This window comes from Zootoca vivipara, chromosome Z1, assembly GCF_965207765.1.
Source record: "Zootoca vivipara chromosome Z1, rZooViv2.hap1.1, whole genome shotgun sequence".
In the NCBI taxonomy this organism is placed as follows: domain Eukaryota; kingdom Metazoa; phylum Chordata; class Lepidosauria; order Squamata; family Lacertidae; genus Zootoca; species Zootoca vivipara.
Window position 1 is genome coordinate 26,037,738 of NC_142583.1, and position 24,041 is coordinate 26,061,778.

Here is a 24,041-nt window from a genome sequence, read left to right on the forward strand (position 1 = left end):
GGTTTATGTGTTTGGGGTATAAGGTAGCTCAGGTGGCCTGCCAAAATTGTGGTGTTGTTGATATGCAGCCAGGAAAAAATATTATTGGTTCCCTTCTATGTGTGGCATTAATAACAAAGCAAAACAGACAAACATCCAATTCTTCTGCATAGACCGTTTTAAATAACCTCTTACAACTCACCACACAAGGTAACTGATATGAATCTTAGGAAATAAATTGTAACATCTGACTTTATCATTGACTCTTTGATTTCATCACTGAAAAAGTCTTACATTTCCATAGTTTGAGTGGCAGCAGGAAACGGTTTTCAAATTCTTCTTGGCAGATGGAATAAAACCTGCCTAGTTATTAAATTAACATGTAACTATTTTTAGATTCCATATCCAAATCCTTACCTTTCTTCTTTTGTGAGAAGATAGGTCACTGCAAATCAAATCTTTAACGCATTCCTATTTCGGAAGGAAAGCATATACTACACACACTTTATTACCCATTATGTTCCATAACTTAATTTAATGGAGTGTTTTCCTGGTCATCATACAAACTCTATGACCATGAGTGGAATCCCAGCATTACTGGCCTCAATAATGAAACAACAAGGTAAGAACTGAGTTAGGCAGCAGGGCAAATTGGGCAGTAGGGAGAGCAGGCCAGGCCAGATTACGCCCTCCCTGATTCTGACCTAACAAATCCCAAACTTCAAAGTAAATTATCAACAGCCAACGATAACAGGGATGCAGGTAGAAATCCAGCAGGCGTGTGGAGGATATCCGGTATGTTGTACAGAGTGTCACATGTACAGCTACTTGCCTGCTGAACACTAGTTGTATGTTATTCAGGGAACAAAAAATCTTTCCTTGAGGCTAAGGTAACTGACTTGGTGAAGCTGAGAGAGGCAGGTAAATTGGTGAATGAAACCTTCAGGGATGTAGTAGCAGCTTTCCACTGCCAAGGTGGCAGTTCCTCTGCTGTTATAGTGTGTCTTGGGGGGAAGGATGGTAACACTCAGAAGAAGAAGGAAAAAATCCTTTAGAAGGAACCAATTATTTTTGGGATGAGCAGCTATGTTATTTGGGGGTGGAGGGCTTATGGTAGTAGATAATTCAGTCATTAGGCATAGCTGAGTTTGTGACATGCATGCTGACTGCCTCGTGACTTGCCTGCCTTGTATGAAACCTACAGATATCATGTGCCATCTAGAAAACCTTACAGACAGACCAGGGGAAGAGTAAGTGGTCATGAGTCAGTCAGTGGTTATGATGCCCAGCCCTGCCCTGCCCTGCCCTGGAAGAAAGATTTGGGTTGCTAAATAAGAGGCTGAAAGCCAGGATGTTCAATGTAGTTTTGCCTGTACAGAACCAGCCTGACATGCATGGATCAGACAGTGGTGTCAGGAAGAGTTATTTGGATTTACCTGGTACCGGGAAATGTTTTGCAACAAGACAGGCCTGTGCAAAAAAAAACCAGGCTGCACTTGAACCAGAATGGAACCAGGCTTTTGAGATAAAACAAAATAGCAGCAGAGCAGCTTTTAGGTTTATTGCTGGAAAAAAGCCGACAGGAGCTGAGGAGGGTCCAGTTTTGGATATATAATGCTACGATATATTGTGAAAATGTTTTTGCTGGAAGAGGAGTAGAATAAAGAAAGTACAAGGGCATATGATAACAATTCAAAGTAGCCCAAGTGCCATAGTGTACAATCTGGAGGGAGACACTGTATAGGTATTTATATGATGACACTTAAAGTTTCCAAGCCAAGCTGGTGGTACTGTAGAGCTTGGTTTCAAAGCAGAGCATAAATATAGTGGGCATAATGGAACCTTGAATGGAGGGACCCAGTGAGACACTGTTATCTCTAAAAATAGGAATGACAGGTAAGGGCGTATGGCAAGTGGTGCCACTCTGCATGTCAAAGAGAGCATATCAGTCAACAAGTGAGAACCCCACAAAGGGGCAGACTCCTTCACAGAATTGTGGATGCCAGATGGTGATACCAGCTCATCCTCCAAAGACTGACCTTGAAATGAAGAATGAAATCAAAGTGGGATCCAAAGCAGGAAATGTGGTAATGGGTTAGTTCATAACAAAAAAGGTATAATGTCTAGATACCTTAAATGATTGCACGTAAATGAAAAAAAGGTTGGTGTGTACCATACATGACAGGTGGGGTGGGGTGGGGGGAGAGAAGCTGCTTTGGTGTTGTCAGTCCTATCTGAGTAGAAGGAGACAAAACTATATCAACGCAAAACTTTTTTCAAAATGATTGCCTCCATTTGAAGTTTTACTGTCTTCAGGGCTCTGTAGCAGATAAAACCAGTAGGAACATTCTCTTTCCTGCTGTTCAGTTCTTTCCCCATTGACATCCCCTTTGATGCTGCTAGAAAGAGAGATTTTTAAAATGCAGGTTTTTAAAACAAGTTACTTTCTTTGTGACCTGAGATGAATTTTAAGGGCTTTACAAATGAGAGGCCTTCAAAGAGGTGTATGGGTGAACAATGACCCACACAGTTTCAGTGAAAAATATAACCTATATAAATATTTCTTTACATTATTATTTGAAAAAAGATTAAAAAAACATTTTTTTTTATAATTGCAATATTGTGTTTAGATTACCGAGCAATAATTTATGCCACCCGCACTGAATGGCACTTGGCCTTTGGCCTCTTGCCTAACAATACCCTGAATAAAAATGATTAGATTGTAATTCACACCTGTCATGTCTTATTGCTTAATTAAAGCAACCTCCTTATTAACATGACAAGCAATTGGACAGTTACTATAATAGATTGTTATCTGACTGGACATATTTTACCTTTACAGCCTATTCTTCCTTTGGGTATACATGTTGTTCACTTGTGTGAAGAAAAGCCAAGCTGCTTCCTGGCCTATAATCTGCACATCCTGTACTTCAAGCAGTCTTCAAAATTCCTTTGAAATTAATGAGTGTTATTCAGCAACTACCCTGAAGTACACATGAGCTGTGGTTTAGTTTTACAGTACAAATCAAAACACTACTCAAAATTCCCTCATTTGAACAGCCACCATTGGGAAGCAATGTTTGAGTTGAAGTGAGGTAATCTGAAAGCATGGGTGTTTTATGTGTGGTTGATCTTACATATATATATGTTTTGCAATAGGGATTTCACCTAAAGTTTAAAATTCAGTGTGTTGCCAACAGTTGGTTAATAGCCCTTCATTTGATAAATGAGGAGTACATCAGATCCTGGTCAAAAACCATGGCATGTGAGCCCTCCTCAATAGGTCTTTCACCATCTTTTCTTACCCACCTGGGGTATGATACTGCCCTCAAAACTGTGAAACAGAGGTTATGGGATACTGCCTTTAGTGATTATGATCTTACTCACATGTGACCTGTGGCCCATCTGTGTCAGGAATCCAATACCTACAAGGTTTCTGTTATCTCCCTACCTTAAGAATTTGACCATGGCTACTGCCAGAAGGGCAGTGCCAAAGAATGCTCCAACTACCGCACAATTGCGCTCATTTCACACGCTAGCAAGGTTATGCTTAAAATTCTACAAGGCAGGCTCAGGCAGTATGTGGACCGAGAACTCCCAGAAGTGCAAGCTAGATTTTGAAGGGGCAGAGAAACCAGAGACCAAATAGCAAACATGTGCTGGATTATGGAGAAAGCTAGAGAGTTCCAGAAAAATGTCTACTTCTGCTTCATTGACTATGCAAAAGCCTTTGACTGTATCGACCACAGCAAACTATGGCAAGTTCTTAAAGAAATGGGAGTGCCTGATCACCTCATCTGTCTCCTTAGAAATCTCTACGTGGGACAAGAAGCTACAGTTAGAACTGGATATGGAACAACTGATTGGTTCAAAATTGGGAAAGGAGTACGACAAGGTTGTATATTGTCTCCCTGCTTATTTAACTTATATGCAGAATTCATCATGCGAAAGGCTGGACTGGATGAATCCCAAGCCGGAATTAAGATTGCCGGAAGAAATATCAACAACCTCAGGTATGCAGATGACACAACCTTGATGGCAGAAAGTGAGGAGGAATTAAAGAACCTTTTAATGAGGGTGAAAGAGGAGAGCACAAAATATGGTCTGAAGCTCAACATCAAAAAAACCAAGATCATGGCCACTGGTCCCATCACCTCCTGGCAAATAGAAGGGGAAGAAATGGAGGTAGTGAGAGATTTTACTTTCTTGGGCTCCTTGATCACTGCAGATGGTGACAGCAGTCATGAAATTAAAAGACGCCTGCTTCTTGGGAGAAAAGCAATGACAAACCTAGACAGCATCTTAAAAAGCAGAGACATCACATTGCCGACAAAGGTCCGTATAGTTAAAGCTATGGTTTTCCCAGTAGTGATGTATGGAAATGAGAGCTGGACCATAAAGAAGGCTGATCGCCGAAGAATTGATGCTTTTGAATTATGGTGCTGGAGGAGACTCTTGAGAGTCCCATGGACTGCAAGAAGATCAAACCTATCCATTCTTCAGGAAATCAGCCCTGAGTGCTCCCTGGAAGGACAGATCGTGAAGCTGAGGCTCCAATACTTTGGCCACCTCATGAGAAGAGAAGAATCCTTGGAAAAGACCCTGATGTTGGGAAAGATTGAGGGCACTAGGAGAAGGGGACGGCAGAGGACAAGATGGTTGGACAGTGTTCTCGAAGCTACGAAAATGAGTTTGACAAAACTGCGGGAGGCAGTGCAAGACAGGAGTGCCTGGCGTGCTATGGTCCATGGGGTCACGAAGTGTCGGACACGACTAAACAACAACAACAACAACAACAAAACTGCCAGATTAAATGTTTTACCATCTGAAGTGATGAGGGGAAGATTGGCTGGTGTCCCATACCAAGATAGGCTACACCCATGTTCCCAGAATGTTGAATGTAAGAAACAAATTTTATTACACTGTTGTCTGTATAATCAGGTTGGACAGCATCTAATCAATCCAATATTAACAGAATAACCTGGAATTGCTGATACTTTTCATGTCAAGGTTCTCATTGAAGATAAGATTGATACTATTACATTGACTATAGCAACATTCTTCTCGGAGGGAGTAAAAATCAGAAATCAGTAGGCACAGGCTAAAAGCTCCCCTGTTGGCTAGCTGAAGGCCAAACTTACACTTAATAGTTTACATCATTCAGAGGGAGGGAATACTAGATTTGAATGAAAGGATAAGTCATGGAAGATGTGTGATGTGATGTCAGGATTGTTTCCAATGTTGCAAGGCAAATGTATACTATGGGAATTTGAAAAGTCCTACTGAGGCAAAAAACCTCAAGTCATTTCAAAGGCAGCTCCCCCCCCCTTCTTTTTAAAAACAGGGTTTTATTTCTTTGAAGCTTTTCATACATCTCTATATAATTTTTTCTTGATCTTATAAGCAGTGGCTGGCACCAAGCTCTGGTGTTTAAGCGAATCACAACATGTCTGTGAAGTGATTCACTATTTGCAGAACTATGCTCTGCCTCTTTATGAGACATTGCAGTAGGTGTGGTGAATTCCACTTGGGTCTGGTCTGACATGTGTTGTATCTCCTTTTTGCGTCAGGCAAATTCAGGCAGAGATTTCCCTTTTGCTTTCTCAGAAATAACAAGGGTCAGTTACAGCCTTAGGCTGACATACCAGGCATCACTATAGCAATCAATCTGTTTTGTGATATACACAGTTGTTCTCACACAAATAAACAACCTTTGGTCATACCAGTAGAAAGTCAATTCACATGATGAATAAAAGCACCCTAAAAAATTACAGTGAAGGAACAAAATTTCACCAAAGTTGAACATATCAGAAAAGGTGCTACTGGACAGTTTTTAATATCAGAAAAATAATTATGAAAGTAAAAGTGTTCTTATAGTTCATTATATATTGTTGCACACCACACTAATCTCTGAGCAGTGCAATATTCCAGGGGTTCTGGGCGCTTACCAGGGGTTCAGTTTCCTAAGAATGAGGGACAGCAGAGACTATGGTGTCCCTATGGCATATGATTTATTTACATATATACAACATGCGCCTATGATGGAGGGGCTCATAGCATTAACACCCCAGATGGCTGAAAGATACCATTCCAGGCAATTCTGAGTTACCTGGGTTCCTGGCTAGCACTTGGACTCCCATTTGTCCCCTTCAGGATCACAGGAGCAGAGGAGACTGTGGGGCAGGCAGAAGCTTCATGGCCACTGACAAAGTGTACATGGGAGGCTACATGGGCGGCGGAGGAATTAAGTGTAAGCATCTGCCCAGGTCAAGACCTGGCAGAGAACCAGGAAGGGCTACAGTCTTCAGCTGTCAGTCCGAGCTGTTTCACTGCTGGAGGAACAGATCCCTTGGTCATCCAAGCTCCAAAAGCAAAGCCTGGATGAACCAAGAAAACAGAACATGGTCCCACAATCCTATGTGTACTGGGGTACAATGCCTTAACTAGTGGTGAATAAAATACTGTCTGAATATATTCATGGGCACTCTGTTGCTATTGCTTCACATGAGCAAGGATTCAGCCCTGGCATTTAAAACTAAATTCAAAACTGAGCTCTGGGAAGTTGTGCCTCAGGTTGACTCTTTATGCACTCTTTATGAAATATAAAATTTCTGATCTAATTGGCACATTCAGGTTGTCATATCTCACTGTTGGCCCAGCTCCCCAGTTTCATAAAATGCTTGCATTACTATTAGTGTAAATACTTTAGTTGCTTATTTTGAAGAAATAAGAATTATCTACCTAGATGGACAGATTATATTTTTTGTAGCTCAAATACAAAATATTTTTTATGAATTAATGCAAAACTATGTTTTAACTACAGGCAAGAACACCTGAGTTTAAAGCTAAACTAGCTGCCAACATAATGAGCAAATGCTTAATTTTCCTACCACTAAATAATTCCACAAGACACAGAGTCTAATGAATCTCACAGACTAGGTAATTGTCATTTCATAGGGGTAAAAATAAAGGCTCTCAGGAATGCAAAAACAAACTGGATCTTTTCAGAGTATGACAAAATAATACAGAAACAAACTCAAACAAAAAATTAATAGAACACAAATGAGTGATAACCATTTGGTGTTGCGAATATTCAAATAGCTTCTGTGTTATATGTTAGTTACTGGAAATAGTTTTTAGAACAGAAATAATATGAATTTTCTTTCTTTAGCTGAAAATATCCTTGCTTTCTTTTTAGAAATACATACATACACATACACAAAACATAAACAGCAGGCATAGAGCAACATCTAATTCTTCCAACTTCAAGTATGTTATGCCTTTATAAAGCTTGTATAGATGCAGGTGAACATTGAATATCAATATGTAGGCCATGTTGGTCTGCAAGACCAAACCACACGGTTTTGATCAAATGGTCTATGACAAAAGGGGCTGCTGTGTACCAAAACTTGATAGTTTCTAGTTGCAATCACTAGAATGCCAGTAAGGAACGTAAAACATTAAAAAAACAAGTTGCCCACCAGCTGTGAATAATGACACAGGCACAGTGATTTTGACAGATTAGGTCAGAACAAATCTGTCATCGGTGAAAATGTTCACTCTGCCTAGCCATAACAGATGCCAAACTTTGCAGTCTTCTTCACAGGCTGTACATCTGATTCTACTATGTTTGATGCTTCAGGTACAATGCAGCTGGAGATACAAATATGTGTGAAATGACGTTTACCTGCATAACATGACATTGTAGAATGATTTTCTTGCCCCCCAGTGACAGTCTTACAGAACTAATTGTGATTATCTATGTGAGGGATGGGGAACCTCAGACCTGGGGGGTGAATGCCACCCTCCATGACTGTGTATCCTGCCCTCTGGAATCTCCTTAGGCCACACTCACTTTCTGCAGTTCATCTCTCTCACTCGCCCTGCTTTGCACCCTCAAATACTTTTGCTTGGCTGCAGTGTGTCAGTTAACTGTGATAATGCATCTTGTTTGCCTGGACACAGGACAGAGAGATGTACTGGTGTCTATAGTAGTAGTAGTAGTAGTAGTAGTAGTAGTAGTAATAAAAATAATATTTGTTTTTATTTATACCCCACCCTATATACACTTGTGTGGCTGGAATAATAGCTTACTGTACAAAAGTAAGAGTCACATTCAAAACTCTGCCTCCTTTTTCCTGCATATCCTCACTCAGTTTTGCTCTGGCTCCATTTACCATTTGCATGCGCTGTACGAAACTTTCTGTTTCATTGTGGCTCTTGTGCTTACATTTTTACCTATCTGAAAAGTGATGCTGCCATTTAATTTTAAAAATCGTAATTATTAGGAAAAATAAGAAAATGTTTTCTTAGCCTTTTAATGTATATTATATAATTTAGCAGAGCAGCTTGTAAAGTTCTGAAGGCTGAAAAAATTCTGTGAATGAATTATGAATTAATCTATAAATTGAACTGAAAAGGGATTAATTCCTTTTTGGAGAGGGTGAAATATAACTAATTTCTTTTTAAAATGAACCCTCCAAGCACTGCTCCCTATGCACAGAAGTATGTCCATATGCATTTTTTTGAACACATTGACTTATGGTGTTAATTTACCTGCATTAAATGGTCTGAGAAAGTGCCCAAATTCATTAGTGAGTATGAAGACAGAGCAAAAGGTAATGATAATGCCAGACTAATTAATTCAGAGTAAAATAATGTGATGTTGTCAACAGCCCTTTAGAGAGTAGACAGTTAAAACTTGGACACACTAGAAGAGAGCACTAACTGGGTAGACGCTCGTCACCTCCAAATATTCTAATTTCCACCATTCTATGTAGTTTCTCTCTCTATCACTGAGTCAAGTGAAATAGCACTGCATTGATTTGACATTTGGAGAATTACATTTATGCTGCAAAGGCTCACAACTATTGTCATATTAATAGCTGCATAAATGCTAAACAATTATATACTGCCACGGGAGTTTTGAGAATGCATGTACTGCAGTGCCAGCTTATGGGAATTTGGCACAATGTTACAATTCCAACTCTCCACCTGAGAATAGTACCAATTTCTGTATAACCACAGATTCCCTAAACGAGGGCATATGCACTGGGAAGTCATTTAGATCTTGCTTGATATATAGCTAACAAAACAAATAGCTGGCTTTTTCAGCCTCTGGACATTAAAACCTTTCTTATCAAACTAGAAGCAAACAATGATGCTTCTTTCTGATCTAGATAAAGGTAAACCTTATACCCTTAATCTTTTCACAGACACTGGTGTACTTTTAACACACTGTTGCTTCACCAAGATCCAATATTATAAACTTATAATATCTCATCTCTGTCTGCTATGCATAGGATTGGCCGATTTCTAACAAGCCACTGATCCTTTAACTGTGGCTTCATCTTCTGATCACTGCAATTACGCCACTGCAAAAGGCACAGCTATAAAGGCCAACTGGAAAGTTTTCATCTTCTTCTGTAAAGGGTGTTGTGTTTTGGTTTCTGAAACAGGATGTATTAGTAAACTGCCCATAGTAATTCATTTTAATTGTCAGTTTGCTTAACATAGTGAAAAGAAAGGTGGTGAATCTTAATTTTTTATTCAAAACTGGTCTTCAAGGGGCAAAACAGGTACAAAGATTTATCAGTGACAGCTTCCAGAACTACGTCTGATAAATAGGAACACTCAGATGGTATGAATTCTCAGTTAATCTGTATACTTGCAATTTTTCATATTCCTAAAGATTTCTCTTGAAGTAAGCATCATATTTGTATCCTTCAAGTGTTGGTCCCACAGTTCTTTTGATGTGCATTTAAAAAAATTCATTTGGCAAAGCAAAGATTCTCTTAACTAAAATACTTCCCTCGTGTGCTTGTTCAAAGCTGCCAGCACAGAAAAGCATCAAGCCCAGAGCCCTACTAACCAAAATAAATGTTCTCTTAAATAACAGACAGCAACATTTCCTTAACTAATTTACAGGGGCAAAGGAGTTCAATTCTCACTGTGAAGGTAGTGTGGTGTCCCTATGGCACTATGAGTCTTAAGGGGGGGGGGTAATTCTTCATTACTGCTAGTGGAAACTCCTCCCCCCAAAGCTCATATCAGGGTTGTGTACTGGGGATACTCATTCCTACCTCAGTGTGGGGAGTGAAGCAATAAGCCTCTCCATACCACATGCATTCATAGTGATATACAGGTTTTCCTGCACGCTAAATAAAAATAAGTTACGTAGGAATAAAGTCTGATCCCTGAACCAAAGATATCAAATCCCCATCAACTTCTTCTTCTTGCCTTCTCCCTCCCATTTAAGCTCTGGCTTGCCACCTGTTCACAGCTAGGTTTCTCAAGCATCACTTCAGATTAGATTTTCCAAACTACGTTCTTCCCCCAGGCCAGATTAGGAAAATGATTCCCCCACCTATACTCTCAAAATTATCTGATATGAGCTGAACCATTCAGTCCTGTCTTGGCTGAAGAATTTGGGGTGCATTTTTAATGTGCAAGGGTGTGAGTCAGGCAGGAAAGCGCAAGCCAATATATGAGTTAAGAGCTAACAATATTCAATTATTGTTAGTGTCTTCTATAGGATTTCAAAGGGATAAATATTCTGCCCTCCCCTGCACTGAACACATCACACTTTAATTCTTCCCTTCTGGTACCTCTAAAAAAAAGACCCCAATTTTTGTAATTTATCAAGAACAAGAAACCTTCTAGGAAATCACAATCTCATCAGTGGAATGCTATAAGGACACAAGTTCAAAGTGCCAAACTGGCACTGAAATTCTACCAGTTAGACATGCTTATCACTGAGAATGTAACATAAGGCACTGGGAAAAATTTTAGTGAATGAAAAGAAATGTCAAAACAGAGGAAAGCAAACACCGCTTTTAAGATGATCTTAGGTTATTTAGACAAAAGCACAAAACTGGACAAAAGCCATTTTCCCAGACCAAACAGATTATCTTTATAGCTGGAGCTGTTGCTTAAGCCACAGAGAAAGTTTTAAGTAGGCATGTTTTGGATTCCATCCATTTTCATTCTTGATTGCTTCCAGCACTCACCAAACTCCTTTTACAATTTTTCTTTTCTACCAAATATTGCCTTGATACAACCCAGCTCCCTCTATCATATCTTTTTAACCACTCTGTTCCAGCTGGTATAATGATTTCATCTTACTGCATTGCACCACAGTCTTAATCTTATGTCTAGTTAAATTTAATGAATGCTACCCACACATTCTTTAAACAACATTTACAACAAGAAGATCAAAGTGCACTATAAAACTGGACAGTTGGTCCAAAACGAAAAGGGAGAATATTATGCAAATACGCTTTATAGACATTTCAAACAATTCATCCTTAGGTATTTTTTGAATTATTCAGCAGCAACAGACTAAATATTTTGCAGATTTAGACAAACTTATCTAGCCAAAAAAGAAGATGTTACAGAGCTAGAAACTTATGTGGCATTGCCAAACACATGGGGAATAGATCAGTGCCAAGAAGCCCACATGCCACAGAGCTTCTACTACAAATGTATCATCTGGCTGTAGAACCTCACACCATAATGGATTCCTAATTAAGCCCATGCACCTCAGTGCTATACTGCAGGCAGTTTTTCTACCTAGGAAAGACTACACTGCTCTTGGACGCTAACTGGATGAGCATGTGAGGGGACAGTACTTGGGAGTTGCCTAGCAATTGCAGCATATCCACTCTTTCCTATACTTCCGGCCTCTTGCTTAGCCTGCTCATCTGGCAATTTCAAGAATTTTGAGGGGGCCTACTCAGAATTCCCTTGGTAGAGGCAAAGGGACCCTTTGTATTGAATGTGTGTGTGTGTGTGTGTGTATGTTGAAATGGGACCTATATTTTCCACTTGACCTGGGCTTATTACCATTGCACAGCCATGATAACACCAGCTATTACATGGCCAAAATGTCATATGACCTCCACACCACCTAGATAATTTTTATGAGGTGACTAATAAATATAAATAAAATAATAATAATGCTGTTTTGTAAGTCGTCCAGGTGGGATATGCAGGCATGTTAAAGTGACACTCTGCAGGGTCTAATGACGTAGCAATTTGTTATTGCATCAATACTACGCCATATTTCTGCCATTTTGGGGGACTATATGTTGGATGCTAAGCTTACCATGCTCCTTCAAATGTGTCCTTACACACCAAGTTGCAAAAGATGATCTACATCCAGCAAGCACTCTAAGTTATGTCAGCAAATTTATGAACATAACTCTTTGGGCCTGAAAGAAAAGTACTTTTAAATATATATATCTAGACTCATTTAATCTGTGTCATTTTGAGTGATTTCAGCAGGACCTTTGAGGTAAGTGACATGGCCTCTAAACTCTGACAGAGATTATCTGTACTTAAGACTAATTTTTATCCCCACCTAGTTAGATAAGGAATGATTCAATACAATTTAAAATCAAACAGCATTGTCAAGTGATTATTTGTATAATGTGACTGATTTGTAACATTTTGCTGCCGGCAGTCGTGATATGTGTGGTGAGTAAGTGGCTGTATTAAGATGCTAATATTTTTAAATAAAAAGTAAAGTGAAGAGAAAGTGAAGAGAAAATCTGTCTTCTGTAGAAACATATGTTCAGTAATCTGGAAATATTTTCCCCCCAAGGGAAAGCACACAGGCATGCTGAAGTAACTTTTTATGCTGGTCTGCTCACTTACCTCCTCCGATGAGTTGGTTGTGGAAAGATTGCGTAGATGCAAAGCTCAATTAGTGTAATTTATGTATCCTTGGATGTCAATCACTGCTATTGAGAGGTGGGACTCGCAGGGACCCTGTGCATTAATTAAGAGCTCATCTCTGCAGAGTTTTCTTTCCACCTAAGGACGGAAAAGTTTTAATTAGATTCGAAAAGACAGCATGTCACAAGCAAAATAATAAAATTATTTAGCTGAAACTTCAATAAGTATGAGAAAGAAGACATTATTAATACAAATACCATGTTAATGCAATGAATCGCCTGCTCATATTCAAGTGTAATAGCTAAAGAAGTAGTTTCTTCATATGAAGTTAATTTTGCCTGAAAGCATTTGTGTCTAAGTTCTATAGTAGTACTCATGTTTTCACTGGCTAGCCTAGATGCCAGCTTTATTATTGGGCCCCTGCCTAATTATTGATGCTAAGCTGATGCTGATTGAGTGCAATTACACTGCTGTAGTTTGAGGGTATTTCTCTCTGATGGCCAGCTTCTTCTTTCAATGCTACCCTGAGGCTGAATATGCAATGGGCAAAACAATGCAAACTCAGCAAAGGGGAGTGAAGAGACTTGCACAACACATCCTTTTCATTGGCTGAGTGATGAATGAAATGTGCAATTGCTGGCTGGCCCTCAAAACTCTGGCACTCAAGAGAGGTTGGAAACTAACTGGGCTCACCAGTGTCAGCTGCTTCAGAGACGCCTGTCTCTTCGAATGGCCTGTGTGAGGGCTATCAACTATTCTGCTTAGGACTCACATGGGAAATGATAGCTAAATAATTGATTATAACATTTATAAATTGAAGGAGGCAAAACAAATTTTAAAAGCTGGTCCAGACTGTAGAAAATAAACATGTCAGCTAATAGCTGATATGTAGCAAACAAGAGGGGTGGGGGGAGAAATTAAAATGCATTTACATTTGGAAAGAGAGGAACAAATTCTTCAGTCACTGGCCAAAACCAAACTAAACCAGGGGCATTAAAAGACCTTAAAAACAAGAAGAGCAGTAAGAGTAAAATTCAGGAATAATAATCTAGTAGTTGGAAGTAAAAGAGGATTTCAGCCCTGAAATATTATAGACAGCTGAGAACAGAAGCCAAAGTACACTGTGTACCCTTTACATGACATAATTAATAATAATTATAAAGGCAGTTGTTTCAGGGAGACATAGCACAATAGGATGATGCGTCAGAATGTGGAATAGATTAACTAGCTGCCCTAAAATAACAGAATACAAGTTCTTCATTGCTATTGTATTTCACAGTCACACTATTAAAAAGCAAGGATGTTTTGGGAAACATGACCATTGTGTACGCTATAAATTTACTACCTAAAGAGTGTACCAGATATGTACCGAATAACAGCTGCAGAGCTGACAGAACAAAATGCAGGCACTCTGTGACAACTCTTTCCACCCAGATAGTAAGGGTCAGGCTGAAAGGTTTGTCCATTCCCAACCTCACTCACAACCCCCACCTTTCCCCAAGTCACTACTATGGCAACTGTGGAACAGGTCTTTCTAAATACGTTTTCAGAGATGTGAATGTTTTCTGGGGGACACTTTTATATTATTTATTTATTTCATTAAAATTTATACGCTGCTTGATTGAAAAAACCTCAAAGCGGTTAACAAAAGATAAAACAATAGAATCAAGAAAGATTTACGGCCCTACTGTAAAACTTACAAAAGTTAAAATACTAAGATTAAAATTACCTCAACTTTCTAAACATCCGAGTACACTTGCCTAAACAGGAATTTTTTTAGCAGGCACCAATATTTTTACATAGTTCCCTGATGGACTTAGTGCTCAAAATGTGTTTGGACTGAGATTTATACTTCTTGGACCAGTGTACCAGTCCACCTGCAGCTTCAGGATTTTTCTTGATCATCTTTTTCCTTAAACATACTTTCTATCAAATTATCTAGGACAAAAGGTAGGCAAATGAGACTATAATTTTCTGGCTCCCTCCTAGACATCTTTTTAAAAATGGGCATTAGAGGCCAAGGTTGATGGCAAGTCTTGATATAGCTTGTTCCAGGGGCATTTGAGTGGGTGGATCAGAGTACAGAATCTGCTTGCCTCTCACAGCAGTTCCTTTGCCACTTCCACCAAAGGTGGTGGTAAAACTTAAAGCCCTATTCAAGCATTCTTAAATTCTACATGTGGCGGAGCTATAGACTGAATGTGCTACTCCTGTCCCATGCACCCTGGTTTTCTGGGTTGAGCAATCTGAAGGGGGATTGTAAGCATTTATGCTGAATGCACTTTCAGTTTTCCACATGGCCAAGAGCCCTGACAGCACTAGGTTCCCAATCACAGAAAGAAATGGAAGGTATGTTCAAACCTTCCACTATCAGAATAACATCTTGGGCTCTTACCCTATTTCTTTTACCATCAATTTTCAAGTAATTGTAGACATGGCAAAAGTGTTCAGCGATAGGAATTGTGTTGGGTTCAATTTCACCACTTGGACTTATGAACACAATTTACACAAGGAATCCAGACTGCAACAGACCTATGAGTCCACAGGTAGACCTTTAAACTTTCCCCAGGAGTGGTTAGCTCCCAGTTTCGGGGCTGGATGTGACCACCAGGCAAATTGTTATTTTCCCTTCCAATTATGGCTGGGGGCAGAGGTACCAGCTGCTCAAGATGTTTGAAGGTGCATCAGCCCCCAGGAGCTGGCGCCTATGGCTGAGAGAAACTCCCCCCCCCCACACACACAAGTGTGGAGATACACACTGGCATGTGGCTCCTTGGGCTGAGAGTGAATGTGGGCCAAGAGTCAGTAAGCTAAGAGTACATATGACCCTTATACTAAAACACACACACACAAAAACACCTTAATAACTTTTCTGTTACATTGAATAGTTACTAGATGTTTGAAGCAGAAAGCTACAGAGAGAGAGTTGCAGTCCCTATTGAAGGAACATTTATACTTTGTGTTGGAAATAAGGGATATAGCTTACTGAGCTAGAAATGAACTGATTTGTTTCTCAAGCCATACAAGGAGCTTTGAAACAAGGAATATCAGATTTCTACTTGGCAGCATATTCTTTTCAACGCTTTAGAATGGAAAAGCTCAGAATACGAACTTATATGTTTTATTTCCCCAAACTCATTCTAAACTAGATACAGTTGGCTTTGGGGATCTTCAGGGATGGTTCAGAATGAGCTTTTCCAGTATCATCTATCCCTCCCTGCCTCCATTTGCACAGGCATTACTTCCATGTAACTAGCTAGGATAACTGCATGAAGTTTAATAGAGACGTATGTGTCTAAGGTGCCTCTGAATACTAGGGGATCTGTGTTTCGCTGTTGAGTCTTGGGCATGGAGCTTTTAAGCACGGACCTGCACCTGGAAAGAGAGGGGCAAACAGCAAGTATGGATAAGCTGACACACCCACAGTTTGTTATGAGCAGTTAGTATCCACCGCTTGGTTCCCTATTGCAGTTCTGTGTTATGTTAAAATTAATAAATGTGGTCCAGTTCATCCAACCTTTGTGTCTAGCATCTGTATTTCTATGTGAGGTCACAGAAAGGATGTAGCTATTGGGAATTAGTATCCCAGGTAAGTGAGATAGGAAATGGTACACTGCTTTTAGCTCAGTAGCAGTTTATAATCATCATTCTGGATAAGACCAAATGTCCTGATCGGGAAGGTATCTTAATGTTAGTACATGTCCAGAGTGATTCAGCTTTCTGGGAATAAAGGCACAAATTAAATGCAGTTTTTCACAACTGATCTAGTCCTTATCTAGTCACAATTACCAACAAAGAACAAAACCTTGTTTACAGTTATATCTTGATTTGTTCATGATAATCATGCACTGATTGATACAGGTGAATACAGGGTTTTTTAGAACAGTTTGAGAAAGCTCTAAATCTCAAAGACTTAAGAGGGCTTCAGATGGTTTCATCCCAGGAGTGGTCACATTCAAAACAGAGAGTGCTTCTGAATAATTAAGGCCAACTGGGGAGAAAAGTCTACCACAGGAGCAGCCTTTCGGAGCCAAATGGAGTTTCTGTAACCTGAAAGATTTAGTAACCCACAGTCTTGTTGTTCCTTACATAGGCAAACAATGTGGTGGAAACATGCTAGTGATCCTGGTACATAGCAACGAAATGTTTGGAGATCTATGCCTTACTTCCACACTATTTCTTTACTGCAAGAAACCGAGTGACACATACCACCACTGGAAACAAAATGGGGCAGGGAAAAACAGAAGGGTAGCTCTCTCTAAAATGTTTTTGTGTACCCAATATCCCTTTCTCTAGCACCTGTGATTTTCTTTACACACAGACACAGTAGGTGGTTTTTATTTCAACGTGGAAAGGTGTGCCAGTGGTTTGTCATTTTCACTTATATTGAGAGCCTTGTTATCTGCAGCTTCCTGCTAGTAATATTTAGCACAATTCACGTCAGTTGTATCCCTTGATTAAGAGTATGACAAGAATGAGAAACACATCAACCTGCAGAACCGGCAGAAAATCTTTGTTCTTCTAAACAAAGATATGAATTTTATAACCATTTAAACTGCTGTCATTCCACAGGGGACAATGTCAAAGTCGGAACCAAGTTACGAATTACACATTAGCAGCAGGTTGCCTTTTCAGCCCTTCCCTTCATGTTTCCCTCTGAACCCACGCTCTGAGTTTTGGCTTTGGAAGCAAGCCAGAAAAACAGAGCTAACTTAAACAATAAAATCTCGATGATCTACTGAACTGTAACTGAGATTTGCGACCTGCTTTGAGGCGAATCAAATCCAGCAACAAAACTCCTTACACACGGCTATCAGCAAGTGCCTGGCAGAATGTCAACACAGTGGTACTAAATATTCTAAATGACTCATGCTGGGAACCATTGGACATCATGTGCTGCCATGAAATAATTATAAGAAGTAGATGGATTCATCTCAATGTACTTTTGTCACATGAAAGAAATATGCCTACTAGCCTGATATGTGTCTTAACGACAGAAAATCCTTGTGTGGTACAATAGATATTGTAAATACTTTCATACAAAAATAAGGAACATTGAGAGATTTGATAAAGCACTGGTTCCCATTCAGAAGTATTTGAATACATGAATGAAACTTTTTTTTTGGGGGGGTGATTACTGCCATGCTCTTCTCATCATATCGTTTTACTAGGAATTCTCCTTCTCAGTTTTTTATTGGAGATCACAGTATTCTATTCATTCCTATCTTCCTGAAACTCACTAGCGTAGCCTGACACACCTTTAGGAAACATTGCTTTTAATGACAAGAAATGCCACAGTGTGCTGCACTTTTTCATGCAAGACATTTCCACCCTTGGTACTGTGATGGCTTGCCGTTCTCATACATGATTGACTAGGGGCAGTAATGAGCAGTCTGAGCTGAGGCAAAAGTGGAGATGCAGTGGGAGGAGGAACAAGGTGAAGGCATTTGTGCAGATCTCTCTTTACTGCTCAGACTGATGAGCAAACTGGACCTAAAAGTACTTTAAAAGAGCAGGAAGTATCATATGACTTTCTCTGGCCTATCAAGGTCACTTCCATAGGTAGTGAGATTTTCCCCCTGCATTTCTGTCCTTGGTCTGAACTAGACAGCTCAGTCCCTGCTATATATCCCTCTGGGAGAATTCCAGCAACTAGCCTTGGGCATAAATTTACATAATTTGCCTTGCTCTTTGACACTTGAGAGGTATATTTCAGAACCAACCCTATTCCTGTGATTGTAAATTGTTTTGAACAGTTTTTAATATTCTATTTTGAAATTGTTGTTACGTGCCCTGTGACCTTACAGTGAAAGGTAGGTAAGAGATTGAATTAATGATTATAATGATAATAATATTGCTTTACGATGTCTGAGATGTTAAAACTGATTTACATAACTAATTGGGTGCTTGAAGAGTGGCCATGTTGCCCTTAATATCCATCTGATAATCAAATATAAAGTGCTTACTGTAATACAATGAGTGGTGACTCTAAGTCATAGAGTAGGTTCATTTATTTCAATGGGTCTAATCTGAGTATAATTAACATTGGCTACTGTTGAATCACTATTTATCCACGTATTTGGGGGGGAAATGCTGAAAATCTGGAATGCAACAAACATATCCTATTTCTGGACAAGACACTAATGGCTTCTACAGACTTGACAGCAACATACACAGAGAATGAGAGAAAATATAATTAGCTGGTTTGTGTACAGGTGAAAATTATGCTGCATATTACATGTGGAAATGTCTTATGGTCAACAATTCTGGGATAAACAAAGACAGCTCCTGAATTTATCAGCACTGAAACTACTTTGTATACGATTCTTTGGCAATCAAGAGCACCCACATGGTGGCTGGAAATCATTAATCAGGCAACCGAAGCTCAGTGTTTTGTGCTTGTCAGACAACAACTGCTGCTGACTCTAATGAACAAAGAAAGAGGATGCTCACTTTAAAATAAGGATGCACCTGTATGTGATAACTTCAGCTTCAGCATTTTGCTATCCCAGACTCCCCAATTATCCTTTCCATTTGTCACACATTCCTCACCTATCCCACTTCTATATTGTAACTTAATTTGTTTTGGTTGTGCAGACATTCGAACTCCTGATTAGAAAAAGAAAGCCAAAATAATAACTTTGTGGAACAATACTGCCTTACTTGCATGATTAAGAAAAAAATAGATTTTATATAGTAAATTCTATAGAGTCCAGTTCAGTGTTTCATTACTTGTCATATCCAATGCAAAGCTTGAATTAAGCCATAGTTCCCTGTTGTGACTGTTTCTCCCATTGCCACATGTCAAACTTCACCTGACAACAGGGCTAGCGCTACAATGAGACAAAGGAGTAGCAAATTGGTGCCCTCCTTAAGCCCAGATCTCATTATCACTGCTGGGAAAGTAAACTAGGAAAAAGAAGATCACTGTGGGAAGGCTATCCTTTCCAGGAAGAGTTGAAGTTAGTGAACCTGTTGCTAGTAAGGAACTCTGTACCTGGCCTCTAGAAACAATGCTTGTCTCATAAATATTTCCAAGCTATGAAAATGCTCGTTCAAGAGGAGCACAACTATCATCCACCTGTGCCATGTCCTTTTCAGTGTGTGCAATGTTCTAGGAAAAGATTCATGGATTGCACACCTCACAAGTCATCTCTGCAAATTCAGAATGAATACGGGTGTTACTTGGGCCAGGACTCTTTCCTATATAACATCTATATTAACCTCAAAAAGAAAAAAACCAACCCTGCTGTACACAATCATTAAGAAATACAAAACTATGGTAATATATAAATAGGGGGACGACTAAGAAATTGAAGGAAGGTCACAAGTGTGTGCTTTAAACAAGGAACAAAGTGTTAGATTCCAAGCATAACAAGCCGGTTACAAACACATATTTCATCATAGGCTACTATCCAGTGAAACTAACATTTTCCAATTTCTAACTATTTCTAGTTAGTTCTAACTATTTCTAACACTTTCATTAAGCTAGTGCCAAACACCAGAAGGTTGGTGCCCCTCCCTTTTCACCCAGACATAGCAATGGTAACCGTGGAGTCCAGTTTGAGAGGGCTGGCAGGAAGCACAGTGAGCAGAAAAATGGATAGTGCAAAGGGTAGATACCCTGCAGCTGTGTATCTCACCTCTATACATGGTTTTGCTTGTCTATCCCATGGCAACTCATTTGTCTGAGTGTGGCATGAAAAAAGCTGTTGACAACTGTTGTGAAATGGCCTATCCAAGGCACAGATCAGGGTACAGAGCACAAAGGAAGCAAATTACCGCTCAGTAGGCAGGTTCCCGCACATAACCTGGCTGCTGGCCAAGTCTCCTTTTATTAGTCTAAGGGTCAGGTTTATTTCAGATGTACAGTGAGGCATATAGTAGGGGGGGGGAGCCTTTAAGATGTGGGCTGCTGGCTCAAGCAGAAAGGGATACAATGCAGGTGACATAAACTCATAAACTTTTTTATTTTATTTTGAACAATACAGATAGGAATAAGAAGAATAAGGGATACTGGTACAAATGTTAAGGAAGTACATTAGTGAATATTTAAAATATACATTTATATAAATTTACAAGGAAATTATTTCACGAGTTATAAGGAAAAGCCTTGGAAATTTCAGAATCAAGTAGAAGAGAAGCATGGTGTACTGGCTAGAATGTTAGACTAAGACTAAAAAGACCTATACAGCGGTACCTCCGGTTACTAACTTAATTCGTTCCGGGGGTCCATTCTTAACCCGAAACTGTTCTTAACATGAGGTGCGCTTTCACTAATGGGGCCTTATGCTGCCGCTGCGCCACCGGCACATGACTTCTGCTCACATCCTGGGGCAAAGTTCGCTACCAGGAGCATCTACTTCTGGGTTAGCAGAGCTCGTTGCTCGAAGCATTCGTAAGGAGGATGGCATGTAACCCGAGGTTCCACTGTATTGGAATTTCGACTCAGCCAGGAAGCTCACTAGGGTACCATAGACAAGTCTATCTGAACATGCTACCTCATAGAGTTGTTGTGAAAATGAAATAGAGGTAACTATATACAGTGGTACCTCGACATACAAATGCTTCAACTTCCAAAGGTTTTGACTTACGAAGTCAACAACCCTGGAAGTCTTTTTGCTGAGCGTGCACAGAACGGGCACTTCGACATCCGAAAACCTCGACTTATGAAGAGTGCCGCAGAACGGATCGTCTTCGTAAGTAGAGGTACCACTGTATATGCCAACTTGATCACCTCAGAAGAGGAAAGAAGGAAGACAGTCAAGGACTAATAAATGTATAATTTTCAAGTAGTAAATAAATAATAAGGTTTGGTACTGTTCATCATCTACACACAAATGACCTAGATGAAGTAGATTCACAAAATCTACAAATGATACAAAGCTGAAAGTAATTAATAACAAATTTGAAAATAGTCTAAAAACCCAACAAGATCCTGACAGATTTGAAAACTGAGCTGGGAACTTCAAATGTAAAAAGGACAAATGTCCAATCTACATTTACATTTAGAAGTACAGCTTCAAACAGGTGGAAAAGCAGTATGAAATATTTATATAAATAAGCAGAATCTAACAAGACGTAAAGAAGGACTTAATGCACAACTTGTTCTATTTCATTCAGAAGCCATAAGAAAATACAACTTGGAGAACTGCCCAGGACTAAGGTATTAAATCACTCTGAATTAAGACAAGTATTTAACTATATCCAATGGAATGATTAAAAGAAGAAACAACTGCTTTGAAGAATGCATTTCTTTCAAGTCAGTTTTGGGACTGTTTTAGGTGTAATGTATTCATTTCTCCTTAAATCATTTAAAAGATTATTGTCACTTAATGGCAGGGGAGGTCCCTCTTATAGGCAAAGTGGGGTATAACCCTGCTAGGTTTATGACCCCCCACAATCCAAATCTCCAAAGCCAGGGTTTAGTCTTTTTCTCCAGCCTCTTTCTCTCCCAGAAAGTAAAACAGGGCAAGCCCTTTGTTTTTATTGTAAAACAATACAAAAGTCTCCTCCTACCTGTTAACTATGGATATAAGGTAGGACCTGGCCCAATGGCTTCAATATACAAGAAAGGAGATTCCAACTAAACACCAGAAAGAACTTTCTGATGGCAAGAGCTGTTTGGCAAGGAAATGAACTCCCTTGGAAGGTGGTGGACTGTCCTTCATTGGAGGGTTTTAAGCAGATGTTGAATGGTCATTTGTCATGGATGCTTTAGGTGAGATTTTTGCATTGCAGGACTAGATGATCCTTGGGACCCTTCCAACTCAACAATTCAATAAATCAGTCATCACCCAAACTGAAGCATTGACCCAGGAATGTATAGGCAATGATGGAAGTTGCATTGGGTACTCCCAAAATCCAAGCAGACTTCCTACCAGTGACCAGGGCTCAGATTACTGGCTCCAGAATTCATAACTGGAAACTGATGATAAACTTGCCATTTTTCCAACAGATTCTAGGGCTGTTTGCTCCAGGCCTTTGCAGAAAAAGACACTCCAAAATTGCAATGTTTACGATTCCACTGTGTCTTTGCAGAGGAGGATAGGGACAGAACCGGAACATGAAGGGCCACATCTGTTTCTCCCAGCAGAGAAGCAGCTGTAGCAGCAGAAACCCCTTCAGAACTTTAGGTGCTAAATACTTCTACAGCTGTATTACTTAAGTACCCACTGTTACTTTTTCAAGGGAAAAGGATGGAGACCTCCTTGCAGTCGCACCAAGGTTCCACCAAGTCAAGGTTCCACCAGCCTCTACTGCTTAATGAAAGACAGTGGATCTGGAACCAAAGGTTTCATTGATATTGTTAGGCTCTCTAAGTTATGGCTATTCTATTTGTTGTTGTTAATTTTATGTTATTGAAATATTTTTATGAACATATGATGAGCTTTAACTGAACTATTTCAACAAAGTATGCAAAGAGAAAAAGAAGAAACAAAAAGTTGCCTTTTATTCTAAAGAAAAAAGAAAATGTAGATGAAAGATACATAACCAATGCAATTATTTTCTCTTCCGACTTGCTTAGAAACCCAAACCATACCTCTGTAGTAAGTGTAGATTTCCCCAAGGTGTTAATATCTCTTATTGTTTCATTCTGTTTGTTAATTGTTCTTTTAGGAGCCATTAAATTGTAGTTGTTAAGAGTACCAACTGTTCATTAACCAAAGAAACATCTCTGGACTTCTTCCTAGTTGAAAATATGTATATTGCTGCCAAGTCTGAATGTTTTCACTAAAATTAATGCAACATAAAGTTCTATATTATTTTCTGGCCAATTGTATTTTTAGAGGCTTACAACACAGTGGATCACAGATTTCCAGAACTTTGTGTGAATCATGAGTTTTCATCAAATCTATACCCTGCATCTTCATTCTCACTGAACTTTGCATAGTGCTGTATCCTGTTTCCACTAGCTTATTAGCACTACATGTGCTGAAGCTAGCACATAGACATTCGTGAAAAGCTTAATCTTAAGACACAGGTTCCAGATAAACAAATAAAAGTTTTCCTGTAGCTCCATTGTTCCTTGCCTTTAGAACCTTCACAGAGTACTGTTTCTTAAATTTACCCCTGTTCGGATGAACTTGTGTACTGCCCACCATGTTCCACCCAAGAGCCTTAATTCCATGCAACTTCTAAACACTTCTCCTAATATACAGCATGGAGTTGTATATCATGATGCAAGACTCTAATTCCCTGCAACTAGTTTCCTGTTAGTGTTTCCAACACACGTCAAGCCTTCTGAAGAATGGTTGAGGATGTTTAGCCTGGAAAAGAGAAGACCAATAGGAGATATGATAGCCATCTTCAAATATCTAAAGGGCTGTCACATGGAAGTTGGAGCAAGCTTTTTGCCTCAGACTATTTCAGAGTGTAGGCTT

General features: G+C 39.5%; 1 protein-coding gene across 5 annotated transcripts in view; it reads right to left on the minus strand.

Moving 5' to 3' along the window:
* TENM3 (teneurin transmembrane protein 3) overlaps positions 1-24,041 on the minus strand; it is a 1,254,397-nt gene that overhangs the window by 596,447 nt on the left and 633,909 nt on the right. For all 5 annotated transcript variants that reach the window (XM_088659538.1, XM_088659546.1, XM_088659521.1 and 2 more), the window contains exon 5: positions 12,637-12,795. The gene's annotated coding sequence lies outside the window, so the exon portion shown is untranslated. The remainder of the gene's footprint in view (positions 1-12,636; positions 12,796-24,041) is intronic.